Genomic DNA, 9,391 nt, shown 5'->3' with positions numbered 1-9,391 from the left:
GAGCACGTACAACATTATCAAGCCTTCGTGGTGTGTCATCGAATAATTATTTTCAGCATTAGACAACTTCCTACTCGCAAACGCTATAGGGTGATCTAGCTCTCCTTCGCCAGCTTGTGTCAGCACTGCTCCTAGCGCAATACATGAGTGTAACGACCCATCTCTAAATACATATATAATATGCTCCAGAATTAAAAAAATAAAATAAAAAAAATGATATTAATAAAATAGAATAAAGATTAAGTATTGTATCAATAATTAATTAATCTGAAGTTCTAAAGTTTGTATTAAAAACAAACATAAATAAAGTTTATATTTATATTATAAACAAACATAAATAAAATAAAGGTATACATGAATATCATAAAGTCAAAAGACAAACAAATATGATAAAGTACATATAAATGTTATAAAGTTATAAAGGATACATTATATGGTTATATGGAGGCGTGATAGTGTTATAATAACAATAACACATATATAAAGTTTAAACATTATAATACCTTAATGCCACATATGAACACCATCATAATTAAAATTTAACTGAACCCTAAGTAAGGCAGAAACACCTGTAACGGGAGGGTGACTCACACTGATGGACAACCTGTCACCGCTGGAGAAAGCGGTGGAGTCGCTGGTGTACAGGGCGACCACCGTTAAGCCCAGGCTATAAACCGCAGATAATGGGCTGAGAAGAGGGGGACCGAAATCAGGAAAAAATCAGGTGAAAACCAAGAGGACAAACCAGGAGGAAGAAAATTGACCATTGGAAGAGCTTTAAGCACATTCTAAGGTTCTGGGCACGGGGGACAGTGAGCTTCTGTTGAGAAGCTTACTGGATTGAGAAGCCAGGCTCTGCTTAGTCTAGCTGGGTGGAATTGGTTTCCCGGTAATTGGAGCAGCGTAGCCGCAGGCAACATCATCTGCAACAGTTCAGGTAGGTACATGCTTTAAAATTCTTATTGTATCTGTATTTCAGTTTTTCGGTTCTTACTGTATCTGCATTTCAGTTTTTCGGTTCTTACACATGGTATCGGCGCTGTCATTCAAACCCTTCGGGACCTCACAGGCCCTACGCTCGTGTAAATTTTGTGGTTAAATTCTGCTGCGTAAAAAAATGTTTAAGAAATTCTCGGTTATATTTCTGCGGTTTGAACCTAAGACCCCATGTTTACAAGCACTGTGTGTTACCACTAAACCCTAGACGCGTGAGTTCTCTACGGTGTTTTACAGTGGTAATGAGAAAAGGGCAGTTGAAATGGATGCTAATGGGTTTATGAAGAGCAGTTGGGTACATGAAATTGATAATTCTGATTTCTTAACTGTTGTGTTGTCCTTGTACATTGAATATCCGTACTGAATTTCAAATTGGCGTATTAATACATATTTTCGATTTACATATTTTCGTTAGAGAGTTGAAATGCCCCATGTGGGCCATGGCCTTGAGGTTTTGTTAGAACATCTCCAAATTTACATCTGGCTGTCTTGAATTATGCTTGGCATGGTTTACAGCATATTAGGTTTTCTTCGAATTCACTCTAACTTTCCTCTCAATAGGGTAACTTTGTTCCTTTGCTTAGGGAGTTGAGCCGGGCTTCAATCTTCTTCAAAAAAATGACATCGCTTCTTGAAAGGCTTTGCTTTGCGAGCTCCTCGTGGTATTTAGTTAACATTTCGCAGTAAGCCCCATAAATTGATCTAGTTTGGGTCGGATCTGGATTTGAACACATGACCTATGCGTTCCATCAACCATGCCTTACCAATCTCGTTCTGGGCCCATTTCGATGCTCAGACTCGACCGATGTTGTTCGTTTTCGTATTCGTGGCTAAGCGCATCTAGACACATCGCAACTTGGGAGGAGTCCCACCCTTTTGACAGTCGATGTAAGCTCCCATCAAGTTCGGATACGGTGGATGGGCTAATATTTTGGATTTTATTACATCTGCCTCACTGAAATGGGGACTATTCGCCTCCAAAGACGTTATTATCTGCGCTGTACGTGGTCATTATATTTTGGGCATGGCACAGGATAGATTTGACCATGTGTCTCCGCTGGAAGCAAATCCTAACTCCAACAATGGTTCTTACATATTGTTACCATTAGACAACACCGAGGTTGCTGCTGTTCCTGAGATTTTCTTACAGATTAATTTTACTGAATTAAATTTACATTTTAATGAATATATCAGAGTTTTTAAATTTAATTAAATTCATAGCTTTTAAATTAAATTCATATCGAAGCTTTTACTCTTGCACATGGTCATTCTATTTTGGACATTCACGGTATATATTTGATCCAAAACAGGTTAAATATACGATTGTGGTTCATAACCATTTTCAACCATTCTATCCAAAACTCCAGAGAATAGATATAGTTTCCCTGTTTAAAGCACCCATTAATAAGAGCTGCATAAATTGCTTCATTGGGACAGAGCTCTCTCGCTAACATATTTTTATCAGCTGGTCTGCCTCAAGGAGTCTGCCTGCCTTGCATAATCCTGTAATTAAGGCACTATAAGTATCTACAGTAGGCTATCAATGCTTCTCCATCATTTTGTCAAGAAGCTTAAATGCGAGATCACTGCTTATTTCAAGTGGCATTCCATCCAGGTCATGAATTCCATCTAAGATATCAGGATCTGAACTACCTACTGCATCCTCATCAGTAATCAAGTGTTCCTTCTGTATCTTGTTTTCTTGAACTATACCATGCATAAGCACTCAATAAGTTCGATAATTAGGTTGGCATCCTAAATTTATCATCCTACTTAAATAGATTAAAAACATGATCCATCCTGCCTGATTTGACGTTACCATCCATCAATGATGTGTATGTTACTTGGTTGGGTTGTAAACCTTTCTCCATTTCACCAATGAACATTTCAGCCTCTTCTAGTCCGCCTTCCCTGCAAAGTCCATAGATCAGTGCACTGTAAGTATAGACATTGGACCTCACACACTCTACAAGACTATGACTCGCACTATAGTATCCTTATGACTATATCACACTTGCACAAATGCAGGACCTTGGTTTAGCATTGACATTCTGCTCTCTTATATTGATCACATCACTATGCCAGGTATGAAATCAATATTCACATGTCTCGACATTATTATAACAGCAATATGGCATGATTGCTCGCAATTATGATTGTACTGATTGTCATCTTAGCATGTGTGACATCAAGTTTCTTTAGCCATGTACTGACATAATCATCGCATAGTAAGGAACAGAAGCCTTATGGCAATGTATGTCTTTGAGCATTTCTGAATCATATACATTCACTCAGAATCAGTTGGGTACAGTTCTGCCCAAAATCTCGAGTCTTGTTGGAACCAAATAAGTTGAGATGGAGCCAAGTCTTCTTATAGTTGTAAATTTATCCATATGACTGAAGGGCCATCATAAACCTCTGTTGTGTCTTAAGGAATGAAAGGATGTCTCTGTCTTCAACAATCCTGCATCAATTATAGTATAGTTTCGTCTCTTACCGCTCCATTTACACCTTAACACGAGACGACAGGATAAATCAAAACTATCTTTATATGTGCACAAATGTGACAAACACCTTTTTCCAGACTCTGTTTATGAAATAAAATCTACAGAACTCTTCCAGAGTAATTTTATGAGATTAACACATTAAAACAAAAATACCCACAGTGTTATCAGTTTAAAATAGTGCAAAGATTTGGAAAGAGGTCAACCATTTTCTTGGATTAATTGCTCCATCATCATGAATTTTGCAACATCTGTGCAATCTTTAGAAGTGACTGTAAAAAGTTTAATCCATACTTTTTATCATCAATACTACTTCAATAATTCTTCAAAACTAAGTTCCATGCTGAAATTTATGAAGGTTCTTCAATAATGATTAAACTCAGCAAGCTAGTATTTTCCAAGACCTTTAACATCAAAACTAGATATTTCTTCAACCACCAAATGGAATGGTCCAAATTTCTCATAGATTATTCTTGTTTATGCTCTCTTATAAAAATCTTTTAATCACCTTATATGGATACCAGTCGAATTTTATGCCAGATTTGAGTTGACTTATGTTTTCTTATCCTTCTTTGGGCCCAGTTTACACACTAAACTTTCTCAAATAATATCTATGCAAGTTTTCTGCCAAATATTGTGAAATTTGAACGTATGATAGCACAAAATTTTCTATAAATCCAATTGCAGCCAATTTTCATCAACCATTCAAGTGTTATGTGCAATTTATAAAAACTATTTCTCAAAGCATCCTTCAAAGAACAAAATTGTATTAATTGCATTCTTTGACAGAGTCATTTTTAAACAAAACTGGTTCTAAATAATCATAATCACATTTCATCCTAATTTATTTCCTTTGTTTAAATCTACCTTTATGATATACTCCTGAACTGTATCTCTTCTAGATTTTAATCATGACATGTCTATGGTAAATTTTCCGGCTAAAAGTCAAACTGATATGGAACCAGAACAACCCTTCATTCTATTATAGGTTTAATCCATATCTAAGTGATATATTTAAAAATATAAATATGTATGACCTTCTTTAAATGTAATAGCTAGATTGAGGTATGACGGGTATGTTACCAATGTATAATGTAACGAGACATTCAACATTTTCATTTTGTGGATGTTATTTAGTAAATAAACTTTAGATGTTTTATCTTAGGAGCTAATGACCATATACTTCTGCATTATTCATATTAGGATAGAATACCTTGCATTAGGACAAGGAGGTCACGAGACCACCCTCCTTGACCTCGGTACCAGTAATATCCGCTTAGCGGATAAAAATAGCAAAACTATACCCGTTTATGAAAGTGAGGTTGCAAAAGAAAAATATGTGTTAAATTCGGTTGTCTACCTCAAATTTTTTTATAGAATTTTATTATGTGTTCAGGAACCATTACAATGGTAAGGACGTATGAGCAACGACGACGTGATCGGGCAGCATCACCACCATTAGTGCCGCCACCGTCGCCATCATCATCCCCATCGCCACCACCATCACCATCGTCACCACCATCACCATCGTCACCACCAAGACCATTATCAACATCAATCGCCCCAGCGCCAGAGTTGACCGTGATAATGAACTCATTGGAAGCCTTATTAGAGACATTGAACGAATCAACTAAGGCGAAAACCAAAGAAGAATACCAACCTTTAGCTACAAGTTCAGCGGAACCAAAGAATTTTGAGCCCAGAAGAGCGAAAGAAGACATTTCTAGGGAGCTTCAGAAAATTAGACTCCCAGAGTTCTCAGGAGGTCGTGTTGGTGAATGCGTTGAAGCATGGTTGGAAGGAATGAACAGATACTTTAGGTTAAGAGAATATTCTTCTTCGGTAAAAACAAAAATTGCTGTGTTTCAATTAAAGGAAAGTGCCTTGATTTGGTGGGGAAATCTGGAAAAGCAGCTGCACCTTACATCGAATAATGTCCCTTGGAAACTATTTGAGGAGAGGTTCCGCGCAAAGTATTTACCTCCATACTTTCAACAACAACAAGCCAGAGCCTTTCATACATTAATTCAAGGAAATAAAACAGTGGAAGAGTACGAGATAAGGTTTATGGAGCTTGTAAAATACATTCACTACTTAGATTCTGATGAACGTCAAGCTGAACGCTTCATATTTGGGTTAAACCCTCGCATCAGAGCCTTGGTAAGCATGTGGAAACCATCATCAGTAGCCGAGGTGGTTGAATGTTGTCGTTATGCAGAAGAGCACCTAGGAATCAAAAAAGATATGGGGCCAGCAGAACCTTTACAATCAGGATTTCCAGGAAAGACTCCTCGAAATTACTTCAGCGGAGGTAGCTCGAGGCCACCTTACGGTGACAGGTTTACCCCGAGAAATATAGGGACAAGAGCTCCCATGACAGTAAACACTGTAGCCATGGAATCATCAAACACCAGTCCATGGTCATCTCGAGGGACTGCCAGTAGAGGAGGAAATTCGAGAGGAATAAACATGAGAGGACGAAGTTTGTTCTCTAGAAATTCATGTCCTGATTCAAGAGGATCAACGTAGCTTAATTGTTGGGGATGTGGGGGACCGCATTTTCAACGTGATTTCCCAGAAGCTTCGTCGAATATGTTGCATAGGACTGAAGAGGGACCAATATCAAACAATCAAGGTAATCATAGAATTCATGCAGTACTCAGCAACGACCAAGCAGCGCATCAACCCACTATAGCAGGATCTTCAGGTATGGGACAAGGGAATCGTAACGGTCGAACCATTACGTATACTGGAGCGTAGGGTTCGACAGCTGAGGAACCGCCTGGTGGACCAAGTTAAGGTCCAATGGGACAAGTATAGTCCTGGATCAACAACTTGGGAAAATATAGAGGACATATGTCAAAGATACCCTAGTCTATGTCAATTTTGAAAAACTTTAAACTATGTTTAGTATATATTTACTTCACTGTAATCAGAGACCTAGAAACATTTTGAATGATTATAGATAAACGTGAAATTTTGTGACATAATATATGTTTAACTTTAGCTGGTACATGGATACCAAAATGATATATGTTGTTGATCTTATTAAATTATAGTTGTCAAAGTAAAATTTAAAACAGTTAAATGATTTTACTTCTGATAGAAATTAAGATATTATAAATCTGATTTATTTATACATGTCAATATGATCAATGGAATAGAAATCAAGGAGTAAATACATTTTAAATGGAAGTCAAAAGACATGCATGGAATATGGCAAAATATGTTGTACTGTAGTGTCATATGTGAATAATACATGAGTTATTTTGAATATGCTGATGCACATTTTACGAATGCATGGATAAGTGTATGATTGCAGGTAATAAACAGTTACCGGGATGACCACGTGATGACAGAACCTCAGAACAATTAAAGCTCAAAGTGATTCTATGATAGGGTATTAGCCCTAATTCTACTAGGAGGGGTGGAGGTGTTGCCCACCGTTTATCCTCCGAACCCTGGAGTCATGGGAGGACTGTGTGAATCACGCTCCCCTAGACGTGTGATGATGACTGTCGGATGCCTACTGGGAATCAGGTCGGTGTAGCCGACGCTGTCACCTTAAAGTTTATGAATGGTTAGGTCAGTAAAACTGATGCCATGGCATACTCCAGTAGAGGATGGATAGGATGGGAGCGGAAGAGATTAGGAAGGATAGAATGATTTTAGAATAGCTTGGGAACCTGGATAGGAAAAGGCATGTCCATTAAAATCATAAACCTAAAACTCTAATTTTATAGTCTCTGGATATTTAAAAAAAATAAAAATAAAAATAAAAAATATATAATAATAATAATTTTAAAAACCTAAGAAGGGGGTACTAATTACTATCATAAGTAATCAGATAAGATAAAAACTCTAACTTCGGGACGAAGTTTTCTGAAGGGGGAGTGTATGTAACGACCCATCTCTAAATACATATATTATATGCTCTAGAATAAAAATAAAATAAAAATGATATTAATAAAATAGAATAAAGATTAAGTATTAGTATCAATAATTAATTAATCTAAAGTTCTAAAGTTTATATTAAAAACAAACATAAATAAAGTTTATATTAAAAACAAACATAAATAAAATAAAAGTATACATGAATATCATAAAGTCAAAAGACAAACAAATATGATAAAGTACATATAAATGTTATAAAGTTATAAAGGATATGTTATATGGTTATATGGAGGTGTGATAGTGTTATAATAACAATAACACATATATAAAGTTTAAACATTATAATATCTTAACGCTACATATGAACACCATCATATTTAAATTTTAACTAAACCCTAAGTAAGGCAGAAACACCTGTAACGGGAGGGTGACTCACACTAATGGGCAGGCTGTCATCGCGGGAGAAAGCGGTGGAGTCGCTGGTGTACAGGGCAACCACCACTAAGCCCAAGCTATAAACCGCAGATAATGGGCTGAGAAGAGGGGGACAGAAATCAGGAGAAAATCAGGAGAAAACCAGGAGGACAAACCAGGAGGAAGAAAATTGACCATTGGAAGAGCTTTAAGGATATTCTGAGGTTCTGGGCACGGGGAACAGTGAGCTTCTGTTGAGAAGCTTACTGGATTGAGCAGCCAAGCTCTGCTTAGTCTGGCTGGGTGGAATTGGTTTCCCGGTAATTGGAGCAGTGTAGCCACAGGCAACATCATCTGCAGCAGTTCAGGGAGGTACCTGCTTTAAAATTCTTATTATATCTGTATTTCAGTTTTTCGGTTCTTACAGTATTTGCATTTTAGTTTTTTGGTTCTTACAATGAGGCATATACATGCACATGGAACTCCTTCTTCCAGTCCAGGAAGACTAAGATCGGCGTGGTGACCATTTTCTCCTTCAGTGCATCCAGGTTGTGCTGACATTCTTCATCCCAACAGAATGTAGCGTCCTTTTTCAGTAGCTTTTCCATAGGCATGGTAATTTGAGCATAACTCTTGATGAACTCCCGATAGTATCCAGTATGACCCAGTGTTGCGCGCAACTCTTTAACACTCCTTGGCGCCTCCAAATTGATTATAATTGCGATTTTAGCAGGGTCCACCATGAGTCCTTTTCTGCATACCACATGACCTAGCAAGATCCCAAAAGGGACACAAAACAAGCATTTCTTCAGGTTTAGTGCAATCTGATACCTTTGGCATGTATCCAACATTAAGCGCAGACTGTCTACATGGTGCTTAACTAGCCCAAACACTGTCCAATCGTCAAAATATACCTCCAAAAATTTGTGAATGAACTCTTTGAACGTTGCGATGACTACGTGCGAGAAGATTGTCAGCGCATTCTTAAGTCCAAAAGGCATTGTCGTATACTGGAAACATCCCCACTCAGTTGCGAAGGTCATCTTACTCCTGTCTTTTGGCGTGATCTTTATCTGATGGTATCTAAAGAACCCATTAGTGAATGAATAGGCCTCCTGCCCACCAACATTATCCAGTACTTCATTTGTGAACAGAGTTGGAAAAGGATCATGAACACAAGCATCGTTAAGCTTCCTGAGATCTACGCAAATCTATATTTCATCCTTCTACTTCTTTTCTTGAACGACCATTGGACTCACCCAATTAGATTCCTCCACTGGTTCAATAATACCCGCTGCAAGCATCTTGTCCAACTCCAAGCGAACATTTTCCTTGTATTTGGGATTAAGGTGATATGGCCTCTACTTAAAAGGCTTCGCGTCCATTTCAAAGTTATTTTCATCATTCCCAAATCGCCTATGATTCTTTTTAAGTCCGAAAATTTTGTGGGAAATAAATCCTGATATTTGTGGAGTAACTCAATGACTTTATCGACTATAGCATCATCCCAGTAATCCCTAATTTTCACAAATTTTGGCTCTGCCTCTGTGCCAATGTTTACTTTTCTAGTTTTCAGTGGTGCA

Source organism: Pinus tabuliformis, chromosome 7, assembly GCF_031772625.1.
Source record: "Pinus tabuliformis cultivar Carrire ecotype Pingquan chromosome 7, CPIR1, whole genome shotgun sequence".
Lineage (NCBI taxonomy): Eukaryota > Viridiplantae > Streptophyta > Pinopsida > Pinales > Pinaceae > Pinus > Pinus tabuliformis.
The sequence above is the reverse complement of the archived record's forward strand: the minus strand, read 5'-3'. Positions refer to the sequence as shown.